The sequence below is a fragment of the Lampetra planeri genome, unplaced genomic scaffold (genome assembly GCF_965212315.1).
Source record: "Lampetra planeri unplaced genomic scaffold, kcLamPlan1.2.h2 scaffold_744, whole genome shotgun sequence".
Classification (NCBI taxonomy): Eukaryota; Metazoa; Chordata; class Hyperoartia; order Petromyzontiformes; family Petromyzontidae; genus Lampetra; species Lampetra planeri.
This window is the reverse complement of record NW_027615566.1, coordinates 1,995-18,815: the sequence shown is the minus strand read 5'-3', so window position 1 is coordinate 18,815 and position 16,821 is coordinate 1,995.

Genomic DNA, 16,821 nt, shown 5'->3' with positions numbered 1-16,821 from the left:
ACAGAGACCCACAGACTCACCACCACACAGAGACCCACAGACTCACCACCACACAGAGACCCACAGACTCACACAGAGACTCACAGACTCACACAGAGACTCACAGACTCATACAGAGACTCACAGACTCATACAGAGACCCACAGACTCACTCCCCTCACCACACAGAGACTCACAGACTCATACAGAGACCCACAGACTCACTCCCCTCACCACACAGAGACTCACAGACTCACTCCCCTCACCACACAGAGACCCACAGACTCATACAGAGACCCACAGACTCATACAGAGACTCACAGACTCGTACAGAGACCCACAGACTCACCACCACACAGAGACCCACAGACTCACCACCACACAGAGACCCACAGACTCACACAGAGACTCACAGACTCATACAGAGACCCACAGACTCACCACCACACAGAGACCCACAGACTCACCACCACACAGAGACCCACAGACTCACACAGAGACTCACAGACTCACACAGAGACTCACAGACTCATACAGAGACTCACAGACTCATACAGAGACCCACAGACTCACTCCCCTCACCACACAGAGACTCACAGACTCATACAGAGACTCACAGACTCATACAGAGACCCACAGACTCACCACCACACAGAGACCCACAGACTCACCACCACACAGAGACCCACAGACTCACACAGAGACTCACAGACTCATACAGAGACTCACAGACTCATACAGAGACCCACAGACTCACTCCCCTCACCACACAGAGACCCACAGACTCATACAGAGACCCACAGACTCACTCCCCTCACCACACAGAGACTCACAGACTCACTCCCCTCACCACACAGAGACCCACAGACTCATACAGAGACCCACAGACTCATACAGAGACCCACAGACTCACCACCACACAGAGACCCACAGACTCACCACCACACAGAGACCCACAGACTCACACAGAGACTCACAGACTCACACAGAGACTCACAGACTCATACAGAGACTCACAGACTCATACAGAGACCCACAGACTCACTCCCCTCACCACACAGAGACTCACAGACTCATACAGAGACCCACAGACTCACTCCCCTCACCACACAGAGACTCAGACTCACTCCCCTCACCACACAGAGACCCACAGACTCATACAGAGACCCACAGACTCATACAGAGACCCACAGACTCACCACCACACAGAGACCCACAGACTCATACAGAGACTCACAGACTCATACAGAGACCCACAGACTCACTCCCCTCACCACACAGAGACCCACAGACTCATACAGAGACCCACAGACTCACTCCCCTCACCACACAGAGACCCACAGACTCATACAGAGACCCACAGACTCACTCCCCTCACCACACAGAGACTCACAGACTCACTCCCCTCACCACACAGAGACCCACAGACTCATACAGAGACCCACAGACTCACTCCCCCTCACCACACAGAGACTCACAGACTCATACAGAGACCCACAGACTCACCACCACACAGAGACCCACAGACTCACCACCACACAGAGACCCACAGACTCACACAGAGACTCACAGACTCATACAGAGACTCACAGACTCATACAGAGACCCACAGACTCACTCCCCTCACCACACAGAGACCCACAGACTCATACAGAGACCCACAGACTCACTCCCCTCACCACACAGAGACTCACAGACTCACTCCCCTCACCACACAGAGACCCACAGACTCATACAGAGACCCACAGACTCATACAGAGACCCACAGACTCACCACCACACAGAGACCCACAGACTCACCACCACACAGAGACCCACAGACTCACCACCACACAGAGACCCACAGACTCACACAGAGACTCACAGACTCATACAGAGACTCACAGACTCATACAGAGACCCACAGACTCACTCCCCTCACCACACAGAGACCCACAGACTCATACAGAGACCCACAGACTCACTCCCCTCACCACACAGAGACCCACAGACTCATACAGAGACCCACAGACTCACCACCACACAGAGACCCACAGACTCATACAGAGACCCACAGACTCACTTCCCTCACCACACAGAGACTCACAGACTCACTCCCCTCACCACACAGAGACCCACAGACTCATACAGAGACCCACAGACTCACCACCACACAGAGACCCACAGACTCATACAGAGACCCACAGACTCACTCCCCTCACCACACAGAGACCCACAGACTCATACAGAGACCCACAGACTCATACAGAGACCCACAGACTCACCACCACACAGAGACCCACAGACTCACCACCACACAGAGACCCCACAGACTCACACAGAGACTCACAGACTCCTACAGAGACTCACAGACTCATACAGAGACTCACAGACTCATACAGAGACCCACAGACTCACCACCACACAGAGACCCACAGACTCACCACCCACACAGAGACCCACAGACTCACACAGAGACTCACAGACTCACACAGAGACTCACAGACTCATACAGAGACTCACAGACTCATACAGAGACCCACAGACTCACTCCCCTCACCACACAGAGACTCACAGACTCATACAGAGACTCACAGACGCATACAGAGACCCACAGACTCACCACCACACAGAGACCCACAGACTCACCACCACACAGAGACCCACAGACTCACACAGAGACTCACAGACTCATACAGAGACCCACAGACTCACTCCCCTCACCACACAGAGACCCACAGACTCATACAGAGACCCACAGACTCACTCCCCTCACCACACAGAGACTCACAGACTCACTCCCCTCACCACACAGAGACCCACAGACTCATACAGAGACCCACAGACTCATACAGAGACCCACAGACTCACCACCACACAGAGACCCACAGACTCACCACCACACAGAGACCCACAGACTCACACCAGAGACTCACAGACTCACACAGAGACTCACAGACTCATACAGAGACTCACAGACTCATACAGAGACCCACAGACTCACTCCCCTCACCACACAGAGACTCACAGACTCATACAGAGACCCCACAGACTCACTCCCCTCACCACACAGAGACTCACAGACTCACTCCCCTCACCACACAGAGACCCACAGACTCATACAGAGACCCACAGACTCATACAGAGACCCACAGACTCACCACCACACAGAGACCCACAGACTCATACAGAGACTCACAGACTCATACAGAGACCCACAGACTCACTCCCCTCACCACACAGAGACCCACAGACTCATACAGAGACCCACAGACTCACTCCCCTCACCACACAGAGACCCACAGACTCATACAGAGACCCACAGACTCACTCCCCTCACCACACAGAGACTCACAGACTCACTCCCCTCACCACACAGAGACCCACAGACTCATACAGAGACCCACAGACTCACTCCCCTCACCACACAGAGACTCACAGACTCATACAGAGACCCACAGACTCACCACCACACAGAGACCCACAGACTCACCACCACACAGAGACCCACAGACTCACACAGAGACTCACAGACTCATACAGAGACTCACAGACTCATACAGAGACCCACAGACTCACTCCCCTCACCACACAGAGACCCACAGACTCATACAGAGACCCACAGACTCACTCCCCTCACCACACAGAGACTCACAGACTCACTCCCCTCACCACACAGAGACCCACAGACTCATACAGAGACCCACAGACTCATACAGAGACCCACAGACTCACCACCACACAGAGACCCACAGACTCACCACCACACAGAGACCCACAGACTCACCACCACACAGAGACCCACAGACTCACACAGAGACTCACAGACTCATACAGAGACTCACAGACTCATACAGAGACCCACAGACTCACTCCCCTCACCACACAGAGACCCACAGACTCATACAGAGACCCACAGACTCACTCCCCTCACCACACAGAGACTCACAGACTCACTCCCCTCACCACACAGAGACCCACAGACTCATACAGAGACCCACAGACTCATACAGAGACCCACAGACTCACCACCACACAGAGACCCACAGACTCACCACCACACAGAGACCCACAGACTCACACAGAGACTCACAGACTCACACAGAGACTCACAGACTCATACAGAGACTCACAGACTCATACAGAGACCCACAGACTCACTCCCCTCACCACACAGAGACTCACAGACTCATACAGAGACTCACAGACTCATACAGAGACCCACAGACTCACCACCACACAGAGACCCACAGACTCATACAGAGACCCATAGACTCATACAGAGACCCACAGACTCACTCCCCTCACCACACAGAGACTCACAGACTCATACAGAGACCCACAGACTCATACAGAGACCCACAGACTCACCACCACACAGAGACCCACAGACTCATACAGAGACCCATATACTCATACAGAGACCCACAGACTCACTCCCCTCACCACACAGAGACCCACAGACTCATACAGAGACCCATAGACTCACACAGAGACCCACAGACTCACCACCACACAGAGACCCACAGACTCATACAGAGACCCATAGACTCACACAGAGACCCACAGACTCACTCCCCTCACCACACAGAGACCCACAGACTCATACAGAGACCCATAGACTCACACAGAGACCCACAGACTCACCACCACACAGAGACCCACAGACTCATACAGAGACCCATAGACTCACACAGAGACCCACAGACTCACACAGAGACTCACAGACTCACACAGAGACTCACAGACTCATACAGAGACTCACAGACTCACACGGAGACCCATAGACTCACACGGAGACCCGTAGACTCACACAGAGACCCATAGACTCACACAGAGACCCATAGACTCACACAGAGACCCATAGACTCACCACCACACAGAGACCCACAGACTCACACAGAGACCCAGAGACTCACACAGAGACCCACAGACTCACACAGAGACCCACAGACTCACACAGAGACCCACAGACTCACACAGAGACCCACAGACTCACACAGAGACCCACAGACTCACACAGAGACCCACAGACTCACACAGAGACCCATAGACTCACCACCACACAGAGACCCACAGACTCACTACACAGAGACCCACAGACTCACACAGAGACCCATAGACTCACACAGAGACCCATAGACTCACGCAGAGACCCATAGACTCACCACCACACATAGACCCACAGACTCACCACACAGAGACCCACAGACTCACTCCCCTCGCCACACAGAGACCCATAGACTCACACAGAGACTAACAGACTCATACAGAGACTCACAGACTCATACAGAGACCCATAGACTCACACAGAGACCCACAGACTCACACAGAGTCCCATAGACTCACCACCACACAGAGACCCACAGACTCACTACACAGAGACCCACAGACTCACACAGAGACCCACAGACTCACTACACAGAGACCCACAGACTCACACAGAGACCCATAGACTCACACAGAGCCCCATAGACTCATACAGAGTCCCATAGACTCACCACCACACAGAGACCCACAGACTCACTACACAGAGACCCACAGACTCACACAGAGACCCACAGACTCACTACACAGAGACCCACAGACTCACACAGAGACCCATAGACTCACCACCACACAGAGACCCACAGACTCACCACACAGAGACCCACAGACTCACACAGAGACCCACAGACTCACCACCACACAGAGACCCACAGACTCACCACACAGAGACTCACAGACTCATACAGAGACCCATAGACTCACACAGAGACCCATAGACTCACACAGAGACCCATAGACTCACACAGAGACCCATAGACTCAAACAGAGACCCATAGACTCACCACCACACAGAGACCCACAGACTCACTACACAGAGACCCACAGACTCACACAGAGACCCACAGACTCACTACACAGAGACCCACAGACTCACACAGAGACCCATAGACTCACCACCACACAGAGACCCACAGACTCACTACACAGAGACCCACAGACTCACACAGAGACCCACAGACTCACTACACAGAGACCCACAGACTCACACAGAGACCCATAGACTCACACAGAGACCCATAGACTCACACAGAGACCCATAGACTCACCACTACACAGAGACCCATAGACTCACACAGAGACCCATAGACTCACCACCCACCACACAGAGACCCATAGACTCATCACTACACAGAGACCCATAAACTCACCACTACACAGAGATCCATAGACTCACCACCACACAGAGACCCACAGACTCACTACACAGAGACCCACAGACTCACACAGAGACCCACAGACTCACTACACAGAGACCCACAGACTCACACAGAGACCCATAGACTCACCACCACACAGAGACCCACAGACTCACCACACAGAGACCCACAGACTCACACAGAGACCCACAGACTCACCACCACACAGAGACCCACAGACTCACCACACAGAGACTCACAGACTCATACAGAGACCCATAGACTCACACAGAGACCCATAGACTCACACAGAGACCCATAGACTCACACAGAGACCCATAGACTCACCACTACACAGAGACCCATAGACTCACACAGAGACCCATAGACTCACCACCACCACACAGAGACCCATAGACTCATCACTACACAGAGACCCATAAACTCACCACTACACAGAGATCCATAGACTCACCACCACACAGAGACCCACAGACTCACCACACAGAGACCCACAGACTCACCACACAGAGACCCACAGACTCACACATAGACCCACAGACTCACCACCACACAGAGACACACAGACTCACCACACAGAGACCCACAGACTCACCACACAGAGACCCACAGACTCACCACACAGAGACCCACAGACTCACACATAGACCCACAGACTCACCACCACACAGAGACACACAGACTCACCACACAGAGACCCACAGACTCACCACACAGAGACCCACAGACTCACACAGAGACCCACAGACTCACCACCACACAGAGACACACAGACTCACCACACAGAGACCCACAGACTCACTCCCCCCACCACACAGAGACCCATAGACTCACACAGAGACTCACAGACTCACACAGAGACTCACAGACTCACACAGAGACCCATAGACTCACACAGAGACCCATAGACTCACACAGAGACCCATAGACTCACACAGAGACTCATAGACTCACACAGAGACCCATAGACTCACACAGAGACCCATAGACTCACACAGAGACCCAAAGACTCACCACTACACAGAGACCCATAGACTCACACAGAGACCCATAGACTCACCACCACCACACAGAGGACCCATAGACTCATCACTACACAGAGACCCATAAACTCACCACTACACAGAGATCCATAGACTCACCACCACACAGAGACCCACAGACTCACTACACAGAGACCCCACAGACTCACACAGAGACCCACAGACTCACTACACAGAGACCCACAGACTCACACAGAGACCCATAGACTCACCCACCACACCGAGACCCACAGACTCACCACACAGAGACCCACAGACTCACACAGAGACCCACAGACTCACCACCACACAGAGACCCACAGACTCACCACACAGAGACTCACAGACTCATACAGAGACCCATAGACTCACACAGAGACCCATAGACTCACACAGAGACCCATAGACTCACACAGAGACCCATAGACTCACACAGAGACCCATAGACTCACACAGAGACCCATAGACTCACCACTACACAGAGACCCATAGACTCACACAGAGACCCATAGACTCACCACCACCACACAGAGACCCATAGACTCATCACTACACAGAGACCCATAAACTCACCACTACACAGAGATCCATAGACTCACCACCACACAGAGACCCACAGACTCACCACACAGAGACCCACAGACTCACCACACAGAGACCCACAGACTCACACATAGACCCACAGACTCACCACCCACACAGAGACACACAGACTCACCACACAGAGACCCACAGACTCACCACACAGAGACCCACAGACTCACCACACAGAGACCCACAGACTCACACATAGACCCACAGACTCACCACCACACAGAGACACACAGACTCACCACACAGAGACCCACAGACTCACCACACAGAGACCCACAGACTCACACAGAGACCCACAGACTCACCACCACACAGAGACACACAGACTCACCACACAGAGACCCACAGACTCACTCCCCCCACCACACAGAGACCCATAGACTCACACAGAGACTCACAGACTCATACAGAGACTCACAGACTCACACAGAGACCCATAGACTCACACAGAGACCCATAGACTCACACAGAGACCCATAGACTCACACAGAGACTCATAGACTCACACAGAGACCCATAGACTCACACAGAGACTCATAGACTCACTCCCCTCACCACGCAGAGACTTGCACAGACCCACAGAGACCCACAGAGACTCACAGAGACCCAATGAGACTCACAGAGACTCACAGAGACCCACAGAGACCCACAGAGACCCACAGAGACCCACAGAGACTCACTGAGACTCACAGAGACCCACAGAGACCCACTGAGACCCACAGAGACTCACAGAGACCCACAGAGACCCACAGAGACCCACAGAGACTCACAGAGACTCACAGAGACCCACCGAGACCCACCGAGACCCACCGAGACCCACCGAGACCCACCGAGACCCACAGAGACTCACATAGACCCACAGAGACCCACAGAGACCCACAGAGACTCACTGAGACTCACAGAGACTCACAGAGACCCACCGAGACCCACAGAGACCCACCGAGACCCACAGAGACTCACAGAGACTTACACAGACCCACAGAGACCCACAGAGACTCACAGAGACCCACTGAGACCCACAGAGACTCACAGAGACCCACAGAGACCCACAGAGACTCACAGAGACTCACAGAGACTCACCGAGACCCACCGAGACCCACAGAGACTCACATAGACCCACAGAGACCCACAGAGACCCACAGAGACTCACTGAGACTCACAGAGACTCACAGAGACCCACAGAGACCCACAGAGACCCACAGAGACTCACCACCACACAGAGACCCACAGACTCACTACACAGAGACCCACAGACTCACACAGAGACCCACAGACTCACTACACAGAGACCCACAGACTCACACAGAGACCCATAGACTCACACAGAGACCCATAGACTCACACAGAGACCCATAGACTCACCACTACACAGAGACCCATAGACTCACACAGAGACCCATAGACTCACCACCACCACACAGAGACCCATAGACTCATCACTACACAGAGACCCATAAACTCACCACTACACAGAGATCCATAGACTCACCACCACACAGAGACCCACAGACTCACTACACAGAGACCCACAGACTCACACAGAGACCCACAGACTCACTACACAGAGACCCACAGACTCACACAGAGACCCATAGACTCACCACCACACAGAGACCCACAGACTCACCACACAGAGACCCACAGACTCACACAGAGACCCACAGACTCACCACCACAACAGAGACCCACAGACTCACCACACAGAGACTCACAGACTCATACAGAGACCCATAGACTCACACAGAGACCCATAGACTCACACAGAGACCCATAGACTCACACAGAGACCCATAGACTCACCACTACACAGAGACCCATAGACTCACACAGAGACCCATAGACTCACCACCACCACACAGAGACCCATAGACTCATCACTACACAGAGACCCATAAACTCACCACTACACAGAGATCCATAGACTCACCACCACACAGAGACCCACAGACTCACCACACAGAGACCCACAGACTCACCACACAGAGACCCACAGACTCACACATAGACCCACAGACTCACCACCACACAGAGACACACAGACTCACCACACAGAGACCCACAGACTCACCACACAGAGACCCACAGACTCACCACACAGAGACCCACAGACTCACACATAGACCCACAGACTCACCACCACACAGAGACACACAGACTCACCACACAGAGACCCACAGACTCACCACACAGAGACCCACAGACTCACACAGAGACCCACAGACTCACCACCACACAGAGACACACAGACTCACCACACAGAGACCCACAGACTCACTCCCCCCACCACACAGAGACCCATAGACTCACACAGAGACTCACAGACTCACACAGAGACTCACAGACTCACACAGAGACCCATAGACTCACACAGAGACCCATAGACTCACACAGAGACCCATAGACTCACACAGAGACTCATAGACTCACACAGAGACCCATAGACTCACACAGAGACCCATAGACTCACACAGAGACCCAAAGACTCACCACTACACAGAGACCCATAGACTCACACAGAGACCCATAGACTCACCACCCACCACACAGAGACCCATAGACTCATCACTACACAGAGACCCATAAACTCACCACTACACAGAGATCCATAGACTCACCACCACACAGAGACCCACAGACTCACTACACAGAGACCCACAGACTCACACAGAGACCCACAGACTCACTACACAGAGACCCACAGACTCACACAGAGACCCATAGACTCACCACCACACCGAGACCCACAGACTCACCACACAGAGACCCACAGACTCACACAGAGACCCACAGACTCACCACCACACAGAGACCCACAGACTCACCACACAGAGACTCACAGACTCATACAGAGACCCATAGACTCACACAGAGACCCATAGACTCACACAGAGACCCATAGACTCACACAGAGACCCATAGACTCACACAGAGACCCATAGACTCACACAGAGACCCATAGACTCACCACTACACAGAGACCCATAGACTCACACAGAGACCCATAGACTCACCACCACCACACAGAGACCCATAGACTCATCACTACACAGAGACCCATAAACTCACCACTACACAGAGATCCATAGACTCACCACCACACAGAGACCCACAGACTCACCACACAGAGACCCACAGACTCACCACACAGAGACCCACAGACTCACACATAGACCCACAGACTCACCACCACACAGAGACACACAGACTCACCACACAGAGACCCACAGACTCACCACACAGAGACCCACAGACTCACCACACAGAGACCCACAGACTCACACATAGACCCACAGACTCACCACCACACAGAGACACACAGACTCACCACACAGAGACCCACAGACTCACCACACAGAGACCCACAGACTCACACAGAGACCCACAGACTCACCACCACACAGAGACACACAGACTCACCACACAGAGACCCACAGACTCACTCCCCCCACCACACAGAGACCCATAGACTCACACAGAGACTCACAGACTCATACAGAGACTCACAGACTCACACAGAGACCCATAGACTCACACAGAGACCCATAGACTCACACAGAGACCCATAGACTCACACAGAGACTCATAGACTCACACAGAGACCCATAGACTCACACAGAGACTCATAGACTCACTCCCCCTCACCACGCAGAGACTTGCACAGACCCACAGAGACCCACAGAGACTCACAGAGACCCAATGAGACTCACAGAGACTCACAGAGACCCACAGAGACCCACAGAGACCCACAGAGACCCACAGAGACTCACTGAGACTCACAGAGACCCACAGAGACCCACTGAGACCCACAGAGACTCACAGAGACCCACAGAGACCCACAGAGACCCACAGAGACTCACAGAGACTCACAGAGACCCACCGAGACCCACCGAGACCCACCGAGACCCACCGAGACCCACCGAGACCCACAGAGACTCACATAGACCCACAGAGACCCACAGAGACCCACAGAGACTCACTGAGACTCACAGAGACTCACAGAGACCCACCGAGACCCACAGAGACCCACCGAGACCCACAGAGACTCACAGAGACTTACACAGACCCACAGAGACCCACAGAGACTCACAGAGACCCACTGAGACCCACAGAGACTCACAGAGACCCACAGAGACCCACAGAGACTCACAGAGACTCACAGAGACTCACCGAGACCCACCGAGACCCCACAGAGACTCACATAGACCCACAGAGACCCACAGAGACCCACAGAGACTCACTGAGACTCACAGAGACTCACAGAGACCCACAGAGACCCACAGAGACCCACAGAGACTCACAGAGACTCACAGAGACCCACCGAGACCCACCGAGACCCACCGAGACCCCACAGAGACTCACAGAGACTTACACAGACCCACAGAGACCCACAGAGACTCACAGAGACCCACTGAGACCCACTGAGACCCACAGAGACTCACAGAGACCCACAGAGACCCACAGAGACCCACAGAGACTCACAGAGACCCACCGAGACCCACCGAGACCCACCGAGACCCACAGAGACTCACATAGACCCACAGAGACCCACAGAGACTCAGAGACCCACAGAGACTCACAGAGACCCACAGAGACTCACAGAGACCCACAGAGACCCACAGAGACCCACAGAGACCCACAGAGACCCACAGAGACTCACAGAGACTCACAGACAGACAGACTCACCTTTGCGGATGCAGTCTATAGCAGAGATCGAGTGAGTCTTTGAGCCAGGCTCTCAGTGAGTCTCTGCGTGAGTCTCTGAGTGAGTCTCTGGGTGAGTGAGTCTCTGAGTGAGTGAGTGTCTGAGTGTGTGAGTCTCTGAGTGAGTCTCTGAGTGAGTGAGTCTCTGAGTGAGTGAGTGTCTGAGTGTGTGAGTCTCTGCGTGAGTGAGTCTCTACGTGAGTGAGTCTCTGAGTGAGTCTCTGCGTGAGTGAGTCTCTGAGTGAGTCTCTGAGTGAGTGAGTCTCTGAGTGAGTGGGTCTCTGGATGACTGACTCTCTGAGTGAGTCTGACTGAGTCTCTGAGTGAGTCTGAGTGAGTCTGAGTGAGTCTCTGAGTGAGTCTGACTGAGTCTCTGAGTGAGTCTGAGTGAGTCTCTGAGTGAGTCTGAGTGAGTCTCTGAGTGAGTCTGACTGAGTCTCTGAGTGAGTCTGAGTGAGTCTCTGAGTGAGTCTGAGTGAGTCTCTGAGTGAGTCTGAGTGAGTCTCTGAGTGAGTCTCTGAGTGAGTCTCTGACTGAGTGTCTGAGTGAGTCTGAGTGAGTCTCTGAGTGAGTCTCTGGGTGAGTCTGGCTGAGTCTCTGAGTGAGTCTGGCTGAGTCTCTGAGTGAGTCTGAGTGAGTCGTATTCTGCATGAGCGTCTGGAAACGACGATTATGACCCTGAAAGCCACAAACCACTTTCCTGTCGATTAGAGGAACTGCGTGAGTGACGGGGTGAGTGGGTGGATGGGATAATGGGTGAGTGAGTGAGTAAGTGGGTAACTGAGTGGGTGAGTGGGTGAGTGGGTGAGTGAGTGGGTGAGTGAGTGAGTGGATGGGTGAGTAAGTTAGTGAGTGAGTGAGTGGATGGGTGAGTGGATGGGTGAGTAAGTTAGTGAGTGAGTAGGTGAGTGAGTGGATGGGTGAGTAAGTGAGTGAGTGGGTGAGTGAGTGGGTGAGTGGATGGGTGAGTGGGTGGGTGAGTGTGTGGGTGGGTGGGTGAGAGAGTGAGTGAGTAGGTGAGTGAGTGGGTGAGTGGGTGAGTGAGTGGGTGAGTGAGTGGGTGAGTGAGTGGGTGAGTGAGTAAGTTAGTGAGTGGGTGAGTGAGTGAGTGAGTGGGTGAGTGAGTGAGTGGATGTGTGAGTAAGTTAGTGAGTGAGTGAGTGGGTGAGTGAGTGAGTGAGTGGGTGAGCGGCTGGGTGAATGAGTGGGTGAGTGAGTGGGTGAGTGAGTGGATGGGTGAGTAAGTGAGTGAGTGGGTGAGTGGGTGGGTGAGTAAGTGAGTGAGTGGGTGAGTGGGTGGGTGAGTGGGTGGGTGAGTGGGTGAGTGGGTGGGTGAGTAAGTGGGTAAGTGGGTAAGTGAGTGGGTGGGTGAGTGAGTCAGTGAATGAGTGGGTGGGTGAGTGAGCGGGTGGGTGAATGAGTGGGTGAGTGAGTGGGTGAGTGAGTGAGTGGGTGAGTGGATGGGTGAGTGGGTGGGTGGGGTGAGTGAGTGGGTGGGTGGGTGAGTGAGTGGGTGGGTGAGTGAGTGGGTGGGTGAGTGGGTGGATGAGTGAGTGAGTGGGTGAGCGGGTGGGTGAATGAGTGGGTGAATGAGTGGGTGAGTTAGTGGGTGAGTGAGTGGATGGATGAGTCAGTGAGTTAGTGGGTGAGTGGGTGAGTGGGTGGGTGGGTGAGTTGGTAGGTAGGTGAGTGAGCGGGTGGGTGAGTGGGTGAGTGAGTGGGTGGGTGAGTGAGTGGGTTAGTGGGTGAGTGAGTGAGTGGGTGAGTGGGTGAGTGAGTGGGTGGGTGAGTGGGTGGGTGAGTGGGGTGAGTGAGTGGGTGAGTGGGTGAGTGGGTGAGTAAGTGGGTGAGTGGGTGGGTGAGTGAGTGAGTGAGTGAGTGAGTGAGTGAGTGAGTGAGTGAGTGGGTGAGTGAGTGGGTGAGTGAGTGAGTGAGTGGGTGGGTGAGTGAGTGAGTGGGTGAGTGAGTGGGTGAGTGAGTGGGTGGGTGAGTGGGTGGGTGAGTGGGTGAGTGAGTGGGTGAGTGAGTGGGTGAGTGAGTGAGTGAGTGGGTGAGTGAGTGAGTGAGTGGGTGAGTGAGTGGGTGAGTGAGTGAGTGAGGGGGTGGGTGAGTGAGTGAGTGGGTGAGTGAGTGGGTGAGTGAGTGGGGGGGGTGAGTGGGGTGGGGTGAGTGGGTGAGTGAGGGGGTGAGTGAGTGGGTGAGTGAGTGAGTGAGTGGGTGGGTGAGGTGAGTGAGTGAGTGGGTGAGTGAGTGAGTGGGGTGAGTGAGGTGAGTGGGTGAGGAGGTGAGTGGATGGAGGTTAGTGTAAATAACGGCAAAGTAGTGGGTAAGGGCACTTGCCCCTGCAGCCCCGCGTAGAGGCTACCTGGGGGGAGCTTGGTCTGTAAGATGGACAAATTCATCATTGGGCCCACCGGGAATGGTTGGGTAAGCGACAGAAACCACGTTACATCGACTCACCCCACTCAGCCCAACTCACTCAAGCTCACTCACTCACGCCACTCGACTCACGTCACTCAACTCACCTCGACTCAACTCAGCTCACTCACGACTCACTCACTCACTCACGCCACTCAACCACTCACTCACTCACCCACTCAGCTCACTCACTCAGCTAACACAACTCACCCACTCACTCACTCAGCTCAACGCCACCCACTCACTCACACCTCACTCACTCACTCACTCACTCACTCAACCTCCACCACTCCACTCGACTCACGCTCACCCACCTCCACTCACTCACTCACTCCATCGCCTAGCTCACTCACTCACTCACCTACACTCACTCACTCACTCACTCACCTCACTCCACACCACCCACCTCACTCACTCACTCAACCACTCCCTCCCACCCACCCACCACTCACTCACCCACCCACTCACCCTCCACCTCACTCACTCACTCACCGCACCCACCCACCCACTCACTCACTCCACTCACACTCCACCCACCCACCCACCCACCCACTCACTCACTCACCTCACCCACTCACCCACCTCCACTCACTCACTCACCCACCCACCCACCCACCCACCACTCACTCCACTCACCCACCCACCCACTCACTCACTCCACTCACTCACCCACTCCCACTCCACTCAACTCACTCACGCACTCCACCCACTCACCCACCCACCCACCCACCCATTCACCCACTCACTCACCCACCCACTCACCCACCCACCCACCCACTCACTCACTCACCCACCCCTCACCCACCCACCATCCCTCACCCTCCCACCCACCCACTCACCCACCCACCCACCCACCACTCACTCACTCACTCCATCCCACCCACTACCCACCTCACCACTCACTCACCCACCCACTCACCCACCACTCCACTCCATCACTCACACCCACTCACTCACCCACCCACTCACCCACTCCACCCACCCACTCACTCACCTCACCACCCACCCACCCACCCACTCACTCACTCACCCACCCACTCACCCACCCACCCACCCACCTCACTCACTCACCCACCCACCCACTCACTCACTCACCACTCACCCACTCACCCACCCACTCACCCACCTCACCACTCACCCACCCACTCACCCTCCCCACCCACTCACTCACTCACCCACCCACTCACCCACCCACTCACTCACTCACCCACCCACCCACCCACTCCACTCACTCACCCACCACCCACTCACTCACTCACCCACCCACTCACCCCACCCACCCACCCACTCACTCACTCACCCACCCACTCACCACCACCCCCCACCCACCCACCTCACTCACCCACCCACCCACCCACCCTCCCCACTCACTCACCCACCCACCCACCCACTCACTCACTCACCCACCCACTCACTCACTCCACCCACCCACCCACCCACTCACTCACTCACTCACTCACTCACCCACCCACCCACCCACTCACTCACCCACTCACCACCACCCACCCACCACTCACTCACCCACCCACTCACCCACCCACCCACCCACCACTCACTCACCCACCCACTCACCCACCCACTCACTCACTCACTCACTCACTCACCCACCCACCCACCCACTCACTCACTCACCCACCCACTCACCCACCCACCCACCCACTCACTCACTCACCCACCCACTCACCCACCCACCCACTCACTCACTCACTCACCCACCCACCCACCCACCACTCACTCACCCACCCACTCACCCACCCACTCACTCACTCACTCACTCACCCACCCACCCACCCACTCACTCACTCACTCACCCACCCACTCACCCACCCACCCACCCACCACTCACTCACCCACCACCCACTCACCCACCACCCACCCACCCACTCACTCACCCACCACCCACCCACTCACTCACTCACCCA